Source organism: Nerophis lumbriciformis, linkage group LG16 (assembly GCF_033978685.3).
Source record: "Nerophis lumbriciformis linkage group LG16, RoL_Nlum_v2.1, whole genome shotgun sequence".
Taxonomy (NCBI): Eukaryota; Metazoa; Chordata; class Actinopteri; order Syngnathiformes; family Syngnathidae; genus Nerophis; species Nerophis lumbriciformis.
In genome coordinates, this window is record NC_084563.2 from 9,887,649 (window position 1) to 9,901,290 (window position 13,642).

Here is a 13,642-nt window from a genome sequence, read left to right on the forward strand (position 1 = left end):
GAAAACTTTCAACGTTTTTCGGATTTTAGCCACAAAAAGGTAATGACACCAATGTTATCTATTGGAATTGTTTAGTACTGTTATACTGTTAAAAGTGTTTATACTATTTATGCTTTCAAGTCCAAGTTGAAGAAATCTTGTTAAATGTTGACAGCATAACTACCAAAATACAGAAGTATGTCCTTAATATTTTTGCAGTGCTATTTCTGTTGAAAAGTTAAAATGATTACATTAGAGATGTGATGTGCCACTTTTCAAGTGTCTGATGGCTTAAATTAATTTTCATTAATTTTTCATATTTTGAATTATTTTGAAAGGCTTACAAAAAAACTACATTTGAATTGTAATTCCATGCTATTGACAGGACTATTAATTTTAATGAAGTTAGCTTACCATGTTTACAGTATGATAATTGTGATAGAAATGTGAATTTTAGGCACAGAATATTTTTTACAATTGAACAAGGCAGTAGATTATACAAGCTTGGACAGAAAGTTAATAATGACACCAATTTTTTTTTTAATGGAATTGTTTAGTACTGTTTTACCATTTGTTTACTGCAAAAAGTGTTTATACTGTTTATACTTTCAATTAACAAATTGAAGTCTTGTGAAAGGTTGACAGGATAACTGGCATTAACTGTCAAAATAATTTCAAACTATTGAAGTTAGCTTACAGAATAAACATGTCAATCAACCCATATGATTTTTGCTGTAATATTTTTGTTTTGAAAAGTCACTGTGACTGATAGAAAAGTGATGGTTTTAGCAACATTTTAACCTGTCTGAATGCTAATAATCATTTTGCGTCGGGGGGCGAAGCCTGAACCCCCCACCAGGACTTTGTCCTGGACCTACCGGGGCCTGCGGCCCCTGGACCCTGGACACTAGGTTTTTCTGATTTCAAAAGTTGGCAGGTATGTTAATGGATAAATGGGTCTGATTTGTATCGTCACATGCTTGGACTTAAAGAGATAAAAAGAAGTCAAAAGATATTTTTTTATAGAAAATAAAAAAATTATGTTAGCATAGTTTATCAGTAAACACAGTAGTAGGATTATATAACATGATTATCCTGCCATGCACACACACCAGGACTCCAACTCGTGACGCTGGCAACTAGCGTGTTAATCGATATTTTTCCACTTCTGAGTGTTTTTTTTTTTTGTTCTCCACTCCTTTTGAGTGCGTCTTTTGCTATTTTTTCACTCTTTGTTAGTGCTTTTTTTTTTGTTATCAAATGTTATTTTTTTGGAAAATGTTTATTTTCACGAGTGAGGGAAGAGTGGATCGTGAGATCGACAGGCGGATCGGTGCGGCGTCTTCAGTAATGCGGACGCTGTATCGATCCGTTGTGGTGAAGAAGGAGCTGAGCCGGAAGGCAAAGCTCTCAATTTACCGGTCGATCTACGTTCCCATCCTCACCTATGGTCATGAGCTTTGGGTTATGACCGAAAAGACAAGATCACGGGTACAAGCGGCCGAAATGAGTTTCCTCCGCCGGGTGGCGGGGCTCTCCCTTAGAGATAGGGTGAGAAGCTCTGCCATCCGGGGGGAGCTCAAAGTAAAGCCGCTGCTCCTCCACATCGAGAGGAGCCAGATGAAGTGGTTCGGGCATCTGGTCAGGATGCCACCCGAACGCCTCCCTAGGGAGGTGTTTAGGGCACGTCCGACCGGTAGGAGGCCGCGGGGAAGACCCAGGACACGTTGGGAAGACTATGTCTCCCGGCTGGCCTGGGAACGCCTCGGGGTCCCACAGGAAGAGCTGGACGAAGTGGCTGGGGAGAGGGAAGTCTGGGCTTCCCTGCTTAGGCTGCTGCCCCCGCGACCCGACCTCGGATAAGCGGAAGAAGATGGATGGATGGATGGATGTTTATCTGCTCTCAAAGCCTATTTGTAGCCGATGCTAACAAATGGGGGGTGTCAAAAAAAACTAAACAAAATCAGATTAATCGCGATTATTTGTATCGATTCTTAATTTAACGACGTCCACAGTTTCCAAAAACAATTTGAAATGTGGACTCGTCAGACCACAGAACACTTTTCCACTTTGCATCAGTCCATTTTAGAGGAGCTCGGGCTCCAGCGAAGCCGGCGGCGTTTCTGGGTGTTGTTGAAAAATGGCCTTTGCTTTGCATAGGAGAGTTTTAACTTGCACTTACAGGTGTAGCGACAAACTGTAGTTACTGACAGTGGTTTTCTGAAGTGTTCCTGAGCCCATGTGGTGATATCCTTTACACATTCATGTCGGTTTTTGATGCAGTACCGCCTGAGGGATCGAAGGTCCGTAATATCATCGCTTACGTGCAGTGATTTCTCCAGATTCTCTGAACCTTTTGATGAAGTTATAGACCGTAGATGGTGAAATCCCTAAATTCCTTGCAATAGCTCATAGAGAAATGTTGTTCTTAAACTGTTGGACAATTTGCTCACGCATTTGTTGACAAAGTGTTGACCCTCGCCCCATCCTTGTTTATGAATGACTGAGCTGCTTTTATACCCAATCATGGCACCCACCTGTTCCCAATTAGCCTGTTCACCTGTGGGATGTTCCAAATAAGTGTTTGATGAGCATTCCTCAACTTTCTCAGTCTTTTTTGCCACTTGTGCCAGCTTTTGTGAAACATGTTGCAGGCATCAAATTCCAAATGAGCTAATATTTGCAAAAAATAACAAAGTTTTCCAGTTTGAACGTTAAGTATCTTGTCTTTGCAGTCTATTCAATTGAATGTAAGTTGAAAATGATTTGCAAATCATTGTATTCTGTTTTTATTTACCATTTACACAACGTGCCAATTTCACTGCTTTTGGGTTTTGTATTTACTTTAGGGATACTTCTCGTATTGCCTTATATGTATTTTACTTTATTCAATGTTTATAAACAAAACCAGTTTTCTTTTAAGTAATATAGACATTTATCAGCTGTTTGTCTTATGAAGAAATTAAGTTAATCATAGACTGGCATCCAATGTTATTAAAAAAGGACATATTTTGAATCGGGAATCGTTTTAAATTGAGAATTCATTCTAAATCGAATTGTTACCCCCAAAAATCGAATCGTGTTGTGCCTAAAGATTCACTGCCCTACTAACAAACAGTCCCATTATAATGTGTTAATGAGCAAGAACAGGGGATTATTTTTAATGGGAAACATCGGTATGGACATGGAATTAAGTGGGAAATTAGCTGTGGAATCAGAGCGAAATGAGCACTGTCAGTTCTTTAATGTAAAAACCCCGTTTCCATATGAGTTGGGAAATTGTGTTATATGTAAATATAAACGGAATAAAATGATTTGCAAATCATTTTCAACCCATATTCAATTCAATATGCTACAAAGACAAGATATTTGATGTTCAAACTCATAAACTTTTTTTTTTTTTTTGCAAATCATCAACTTAGAATTTCATGGCTGCAACAAGTGGCAAAGTAGTTCACCACTGTGTTACATGGCCTTTCCTTTTAACAACACTGAGGAGACACATTTTTGAAGCTTCTCAGGTGGAATTATTTCCCATTCTTGCTTGATGTACAGCTTAAGTTGTTCAACAGTCTCCGTTGTGCTATTTTAGGCTTCATAATGCGCCACACATTTTCAATGGGAGACAGGTCTGGACTACAGGCAGGCCAGTCTAGTACCCGCACTCTTTTACTATGAAGCCACGTTGATGTAACACGTGGCTTGGCATTGTCTTGCTGAAATAAGCAGGGGCGTCCATGGTAACGTTGCTTGGATGGCAACATATGTTGCTCCAAAACCTGTATGTAACTTTCAGCATTAATGGTGCCTTCACAGATGTGTAAGTTACCCATGCCTTGGGCACTAATTCACCCCCATACCATCACAGATGCTGGCTTTTCAACTTTGCGCCTATAACAATCCGGATGGTTCTGTTCCTCTTTGGTCCGGAGGACACGACGTCCACAGTTTCCAAAAACAACTTGAAATGTGGACTTGTCAGACCACAGAACACTTTTCCACTTTGTATCAGTCCATCTTAGATGAGCTCAGGCCCAGCGAAGCCGAATGCGTTTCTGGGTGTTGTTGATAAACGGTTTTTGCCTTGCATAGGAAAGTTTTAACTTGCACTTACAGATGTAGGGAAGAACTGTATTTACTGACAGTGGTTTTCTGAAGTGTTCCTGAGCCCATGTGGTGATATCCTTTACACACTGATGTCGCTTGTTGATGCAGTACAGCCTGAGGGATCGAAGGTCACGGGCTTAGCTGCTTACGTCCAGTGGTTTCTCCAGATTCTCTGAACCCTTTGATGATATTACGGACCGTAGATGGCGAAATCCCTAAATTCCTTGCAATAGCTGGTTGAGAAAGTTTTTTCTTAAACTGTTCAACAATTTGCTCACGCATTTGTTGACAAAGTGGTGACCCTCGCCCCATCCTTGTTTGTGAATGACTGAGCATTTCATGGAAGCTACTTTTATACCCAATCATGGCACCCACCTGTTCCCAATTTGCCTGCTCACCTGTGGGATGTTCCAAATAAGTGTTTGATGAGCATTCCTCAACTTTATCAGTATTTATTGCCACCTTTCCCAACTTCTTTGTCACGTGTTGCTGGCATCAAATTCTAAAGTTAATGATTATTTGGAAAAAAAAAAAAAAAGTTTATCAGTTTGAACATCAAATATGTTGTCTTTGTAGCATATTCAACTGCATATGGGTTGAAAATGATTTGATTGTTTATATTTACATCTAACACAATTTCCCAACTCATATGGAAACGGGGTTTGTATTTAGGCTGCAAGTACACACGCTTACAGATGTTTTCTTTTCTTCTTAAAAACATGATGTGAGTGAAAATGTCGTCCTTTTTTGATGGATTCCCCAGTTATCATGTACCAAACGCTCATTTTCCAGCTCGCATATTTTTCTTATTTTAAAAGGGAATATGTTTCCAATCGGCCAGACTTTAAAGGAAAGCGTAAACAAATGTTTGCCGCCGAGCACGTTCCAGTACCCCCCCCCCCCCCCCCCATATAAAGTAGCCCCGGCCTCACATCAGAGGCCTTCTTACGTTGAGGGGTGAGCGAGGCGGTTGAGGGTTCATGGAACATGTTTTTGGAATTAAACTCCCTCCATCCAAACAACCCCAAACAAGATCACTGCCCTAATTGGCTCCTTTCAGCACATTTGCATATTGTCTTTCTCCGAGTGCGGAGGTGTGGGAGACGCGGAGCGAGACAAAAAGAGAGCGCGGCTGCGTCGACATACGAGGAAAAACAAACAGTCTGACTTCTAAGTCTTGGCACGAACCTGCCGACGGGTCCCCTGCTTTCTCAGCTTTCCTCCCAGATGCCTTTTAAGCCTTTTATTCACTCTTTTACTGGCTCTCGGCTGCCTTCACCCGACCCTCGCCTCCCCCCCGCCGCTCTCCACCAGTGTGCGTGTCACGACTCTCCGGGGGGATGGAGACAAAGACCAGTGTGAAAGAGGCCTCCTCTGACTGGAGGGACACAGGAATTGGGACACAGGAAGTGAGAGGTGAGGAAAACTGCGGAGCTTCCGGGAGCTTCTGGAAAGACTTTTAAGTGGGGCTGGGAGGGAAATGTTGTCCCAGTTGGAGTTCTTCCACACCAGACTCATCCAAGCACGGGTCCTAGTTTTTTAGGGCCTTTTCTAGTAGGGCTTTGGGGCATACTTGCCAACCTTGAGACCTCCGATTTCCGGAGGTGGGGGGTGGGGGGAGGGGGGGCGTGGTTGGGGGCATGGTTAAGATATATATATAAGAAATACTTGACTTTCAGTGAATTCTAGCTATATATATTTATTTTATTACATATATATATATATATATATATATATATATATATATATATATATATATATATATATATATATATATATATAGCAAAGCTGAATTTGACCAAGCAACCCCCCCGTACCAAAAAGCCCTTGATGAAAGCGGATACAATTTCACCCTCACCTATGAACCCACGCCAGGAAACCAACCAAAAAAGAACAGAAAACGAAACAACATCATCTGGTACAACCCCCCATACAGCAAAAACGTCTCAACTAACATTGGCCACAAATTCCTCACTCTGATTGACAAACACTTCCCCAAAGGCAACACCCTAAGAAAAGTATTCAACAAGAACAACATTAAATTGAGCTACAGCTGTATGAACAATATACGACAAATTATCTCAAACCACAACAAAACAATTGCAAATGAGCCGTCAGCCCCCGGACAGAGCGACCCCAAAACCAACAAAGGCTGCAACTGCCGCAAGAAACCTGATTGCCCTCTCAACGGTGGGTGCTTTCAAACATCAGTTGTTTACCAATCTAAGGTAACACGCAAGGACATTAACACATCCGACACATATGTAGGATTAACCGAGGGAGAGTTTAAAACCAGATGGAACAATCACAAGACTTCTTTCAGGAACCAAAACCTGCGGAATACCACAGAACTCAGCAAACACATTTGGGACCTCAGAGACAATAATGTTGAATATTCAATAACATGGCAAATTATTGCATCCAGCACACCTTACAATAGTGGTAATAAAAGATGCAACCTATGCTTGAAAGAGAAACTGTTTATTATATACCGTCCAGACCTGTCATCCCTCAACAAGCGCAGCGAAATTGTATCAGCATGCCGCCACAGACGGAAACACCTCCTAGGTAACACATGAGCCAATCACCACGCCCCTACGCCAGCCTGTACCCACCCACTCTGTGCCCTATATAAACCATGGTAGGTGAATGCTCCCATTAAAATCTCCTGATGATTGAGGGAACCCCTCATGAAACAGGCCTGTAGAGATGAAGTAGTCTTGTGATTTTTTTTCCCACACATACATATATATATATATATGTATATATATATATATATATATATATATATATATATATATATATATATATATATATATATATATATATATATATATATATATATATATATATACATATAAATAAATAAAAGAAATACTTGAATTTCAGTGATCATTTATTTACACATATACACACACATAACACTCATCTACTCATTGTTGAGTTAAGGGTTGAATTGTCCATCCTTGTTCTATTCTCTGTCACTATTTCAGAACACACACATTATACAAATATACATTATAAAATCAATAAGAAAACGGGAGCTCTAATTTGGGAGTCTGAATTAGGATCAGAAGTTCCTATATAAATATTGCGCCCTCTCCCCTCTCTGACGGACATCTACACCTCCCGCTGCCTCAACAGAGCCAGTGCCATCATCAAGGACAGCACCCACCCTGGCTCTGACCTGTTCCACCTGCTGCCCTCTGGGAAGCGCTACAGGTGCATTAAAACCAAAACAAACAGGCTAAAGAACAGCTTCTTCCCCAGGGCCATAACCACCCTGAACGGACTGCCCCATTGTCCCTCATAACTGCCTTCTCTTCGGTGCAATAACCCATTCCACCAACCACCCTGTTTTTGTTTTGTTTTTTCATGTATATATTAATTTCACACCATATTCATTGCACTTCTACATTTTTTATATTTCTATATATTTGCACATTGTTTTTCTAGCATGCACACATCGCACTGTATGGAATGGCCTCAATCTCGTTACCTTGCGTAATGACAATAAAGCTGATTCTGATTCTGATTCTGATTCTGATGTCGCCTTTTTGTATTGATTACAGCAGCTGTACACTGGATTCATTCACAAATACAAACTACAACTCACAAACACTTTAGAGTTAGGCTCCACCATCAGAATGTGTACTTAAACGTATAAAGATCACATGGATATTATTCAGTGAGTTGATTCACCAAAACTAACCTGTTATACAGGAGGAAAAAGCACACAGGACGTTTCAGTTGTTCACAGACTGGTCGCTCTCATCATAATGACAAGACACTTCTGGTCTGCAGGTGATAGCATTCAATTGGGAAGAAACACCCTACTGCCCCCTACTGACCAATGTGAATACTGATACATGTGTAATGACAGCTCCAAAAACAAATTCAAACCACAAAATAAAATAAATAAACGTCACTCAGGTCCGCCAGCTCCGCCTGAATTTCGGGAGATTTTTGGGAGAAAATTTGTCCCGGGAGGTTTTCGGGAGAGGCGCTGAATTTCGGGAGTCTCCCGGAAAATCCGGGAGGGTTGGCAAGTATGCTTTGGGGACCGCACGATTCCATTCGATTCCATTCTAGGGGGTGACTATTCGATTCAGAATCGATTCTCCATTCAAAATAAATAATTTGTTAATAACATTGCCGGTTCTATGATTAACTACATTCCTCCATAAAATAGAAAACAGTTCTTATAAATTTCTACATTACTTAAAAGAAAACCAGTTTTGTTTAATACAATTTTACCCAAACATTTAATAAATTCAAATACAAATAAGCATCCAACACTTTTCTTTTCTAAAGTAAATATGTACATCAACAATATGATTTGTCTCAGTGGCTGGACAGATAAAAATAAAAAATAAATCGATTTTTGATTTCTTTTAATCGATTAAAAATTGCGATTCCTACACCCCTATTTACAAGTGTTGCCATGTCCTTATTTTCCAGACTATAAGACACACTTAAAATCCATTTCCCCCCCCTCAAAACTTGACAGTGCGCCTTATAGCCCTGTGCGCCTAATGTACAGAATAATTCTAGTTTTGCTTACCGACCACGAAGCAATTATATTTGGTACAAGGTGTAATGATAAGTGTGACCAGCAGATGGCAGTCAAACATAAGAGATACGTGTAGACTGCAAAATCGCTCAAGTAAACATCCATCCATCCATTTTGTACCGTTTATTCCCTTCGGGGTATGTCCCATTGAAAATATAGAACATTACACACGACGCTCAAAAATCTATCAAAATGTTTTAGTACGACTTTGGTAAGCTATGAAGCCACACCGCTTGATGGATTGTACTGTGCTTCAACATACATGTGTATATGTATGTATATGTATGTATATATACAGACGTATATATACATACATACATATGTATGTATATGTATGTATATATACAGACGTATATATACATACATATATATGTATGTATATATACAGACGTATATATACATACATATATATGTATGTATATGTATATATACAGACGTGTATATATGTATGTATGTATGTATGTGTATGTATGTATGTATATATGTATATATGTATATATATATATATATATATGTATGTATGTATGTATGTATGTATGTATGTATGTATGTGTGTATATATATGTATATATATATATATATATATATATATATATATATATATGTATATGTATGTGTGTATATATATATATATATATACGTATGTGTGTAAGTGTGTATATATATATATATATACGTATGTGTGTGTATATATATATATATACATATATATATATATATATATATATATATATATATATATGTATGTGTATATATACATACGTATGTGTGTATGTGTATATATATATATATACATACGTATGTGTGTATGTATATATATATATACATATATATATATATATATATATATATATATATATATATGTATGTATGTATGTATGTATGTGTATATATATATGTATGTATGTGTATATATATATATGTATATATATATATATATATATATATATATATATACATATATATACATATGTATGTATGTGTATATATATATATATATATATATATATATATATATATATATATATATATATATATATATATGTATGTATGTATATGTATGTATATATAGTTAATAATGTATGATTAGATATTAAGAGTATGTGAATGTTGAACTACCTTGTTTACTTCCATGACAACCTCCTTAAAGTTTTGTTTTCAAGCAGCTGAAATGCGCCAAACGTAAATAAGTGTGGATATATCGTTTTGCATTTTTCCCATCTTGCTTTGTAATGGATTTAAATAGATGTAATTCAGATTTTTTTTTGGTGCATGGGCATTTTTTATAATATCCACAAATTGTATTATACTGTGTTATGTGTGACAATGTTTGTTTGCATCATGGCATTTTTTGTAGGTCCGATTATTTTTATATTTTTTGCACCACGACCAGTGAATGTTCTTTGCATTGGGTCATATGAATTCATTCGAAGCATTATCATTGGTCACAGGCCTTATTACTAATGTTGTCCGCAAAATTGCGACAAAGCAGAATCATAACAATTAACTGCGACTAGATTCCTTATTACACTCACATAGCCTCGTGGGCCAAATTGAAAACGCTGACGGGCCGCGGGCCGTAGTTTGGAAACCCCTGCTATAATGTAACTAATATTAAGGGAAACAATCGGCAGGAAAATGATTCATATGGATCTCGCTTTAGAAGAAGGTGGGGGGTTAATTATTTTCCAATGCACTCTGCTGAAAATGATGGAAAGTGCCACTCCACATAGCAACTGCCGCTATGGTCAAAGTTGGAATTGCCACGAAACCCATTTTAAGATATTCAACACTGTACTGCTATCTGGATAGTGCACGCCTCAAATATGTCACGTTTCATGTGTCAGGCCATATGAATCCCCTTTGTCCTGTACCATTGTCCAATACAGGGGTGTCAACCGTACGGCCCGGGTTTTACCCGGCCCATGGGATGAGGTTTGCTAAGTATAAAAATGAGCAGACATTTTTGAATGAAAGAAACTGCTGTTCTAAATGTGTCCACTAGATGTCGCAATAACAATTCTTAGTGTTATTGTAGATTATACTACATATGTGAAAAAATAAACCACACAATGTTAGTGCACCATCCATCCATCCAGTTGAGGAAAATGAACAAACTATGTAAATAACAATATATATAAATAATAACAATATATACCTGCTCAGTGGCCTTGTGTCCGCCCTGAGATCGGTAGGTCGTGAGTTCAAACCCCGGCCGAGTCATACCAAAGACTATAAAAATGGGAGCCATTACCTCCCTGCTTGGCACTCAGCATCAAGGGTTGGAATTGGGGGTTAAATCACCAAAAATTATTCCCCAGCCCGGCCACCGCTGCTGCTCACTGCTCCCCTCACCTTCCAGGGGGTGAACAAGGGGATGGGTCAAATGCAGAGGACAAATTTCACCACACCTACTGTGTGTGTGACAATCATTGGTACTTTAACATCCTGTAATTTGATTTTGATATAATTTTTTTATCTTGATAGATTGAAAATGAACACCAATGAGTTGACTGATGAACATTATCACATAATTTATTCAGAAAGTATAAACAACGACAAATAAAGATAGAATACTATCAACCGCAACATGTAAGTGTAAAAAAACAAAAAAACACAACATTATGATTTGTACATTTTCAGAATGTGCTATTTTTAAACAAAGAAAACAAACTCAAGTTGTCTTTATTTTTAAGTTATCGTGCTGTGATTTTACCACTTGGGAGTAGATTTTTCTCCATCTAAAATGAGTTTGACATCCCTGGTCCAATACGTCTCGCTAAAATGAAATATTAAGTTTCAGACACAATTAATACGTGTACTTTTATGTCTAATTTATTAATTGTAATTAAGAATGTTATGGTAGTTTTTACAACCTTTCTAGTTATATTCACCCAGCTTGGGACACTGGACCTCTTTCAGGGCTTGATATCAGGGCATTGGTCAAGAATCAAACTAATTGTAGTAATATTAGAATTTTCCTTCACACCACAAAGGATTAGACGAAGAAAATGTTCAACTTTTGGACTCTCACTGTGTGCTCCCCGTCTCCCTGAAACGAAACCCAATCTGGTGCACGACTCCACCACGCAGGTTGCCTTTCAGAAACATTGTGCAAACACGGCCCACTTTAACCTCTCTTGCCCAAAGTGTGACTTCATAAAGATGAAAACGCGAGGTTTCCCTTCTCGCACCCCCCCACCCCCCCACCAGAACCCCTCCCAATGAGAACCACATGCGCAAATAGAACCCCGGTGTGCGGCGTTAAGTGCACACATGAGAGAAAGAAACAGTAATCAGATTGGTTTCCTGTGACAAACAATAACATTTATTCTAAAACCTGCAGATTTTCTTCTTTCTTCCCCCCCCACCTCCCCCATTTCTCAGGGCAACGCAGTAGCTCCCATGCTAATCAGAGCCAGACTCACCTCGGCTCCGAGAGGACGCCAAGGTGCGACCTTGTCAGCGCAGGGCACGTGACGAGGTACACTCCTCACCAAAAGTTGGGAATAATTCAAAATGTGAACATCATGATGAAGATGACAGTTTCAATTAGAGATGTCCGATAATGGCTTTTTTGCCGATATTGTCCAACTCTTAATTACAGATTCCGATATCAACCGATACCGATATATACAGTTGTGGAATACACATTATATTGTAACGTCCCAGAAGAGTTAGTGCTGCAAGGGGTTCTGGGCATTTGTCCTGTTGTGTTTATGTTGTGTTACGGTGCGGATGTTCTCCCGAAATGTGTATGTCATTCTTGTTTGGTGTGGGTTCACAGTGTGGCGCATATTTGTAACAGTGTTAAAGTTGTTTATATGGCCACCCTCAGTGTGACCTGTATGGCTGTTGACCAAGTATGATTTGCATTCACTTGTGTATGTGATTGGGCCGGCACGCAAAGGCAGTGCCTTTAAGGTTTATTGGTGCTCTGTACTTCTCCCTACGTCCGTGTACCACTACGTACAGAGGCGTTTTAAAAAGTCATACATTTTACTTTTTAAAACCGATACCGATAATTTACGATATTACATATTAAAGCATTTATCGGCCGATAATATCGGCAGTCCGATATTATCGGACATCTCTAGTTTCAATAATTGAAATAATTGAACCAGGACATTTATTAGGAGATTTACACACCCCTCGTTAATTTTCAGTCCAGGTTTCTAGTTCAAATCCTACTTCTACCAGAAATCATGATCATAATTAAAGATACAAAATATTTTTTTAAATTTACTTTCCCTAAATATCTAAAAGTATTTATATCCTCCTCATGTCATATTATGCTTGTTCCAGTGGTGTTGTTTTTAGTTTTAGTTTTTATCCAATCAGAATTCAGCTAGCTTATGTTGCCATCCTGTACCAAATCTGCCCGGGGCCTTCGTAATCAACAATGCAGGCGTCCGTGCACTGTAAGTGTAAGCGGGCACATACAGTTGATAGACAGTTGCGATAGTCAATCAGATCACGAGTTGTTGTCGGTAAGGCCTTCTAGCTGGCTTAAGGTTGAACGTGACATTTAGGCGACCTGTGATTGGATACTAATCGGGACCGTTAGCGGGTTAATTTGAGAACACATACAGTTGATAGACAGTTGTGATAGCCAATCAGATCACAAGTTGTTGACAGTAGCCTCTCTAGGTAGCCTGATGTTAACAAGACTGTGATTGGATACTCACTTGTCATTCTAAAGTGAGTATCCAATCACAAGTTTCAATTTAGCGGGAAGTGTTGACATCACAGGGACAAAGATAAGACCTTCTGGAGGAAAGTTCTGTGGTCAGATGAAACAAAAATTTAGCTGTTTGGCCACAATACCCAGCAATATGTTTGGAGGCGAAAAAGTGAGGCCTTTAATCCCAGGAACACCATCCCTACCGTCAAGCATAGTGGTGGTAGTATTATGCTCTGGGCCTGTTTTGCTGCCAATGGAACTGGTGCTTCACAGAGAGTAAATGGGACATTGAAAAAGGA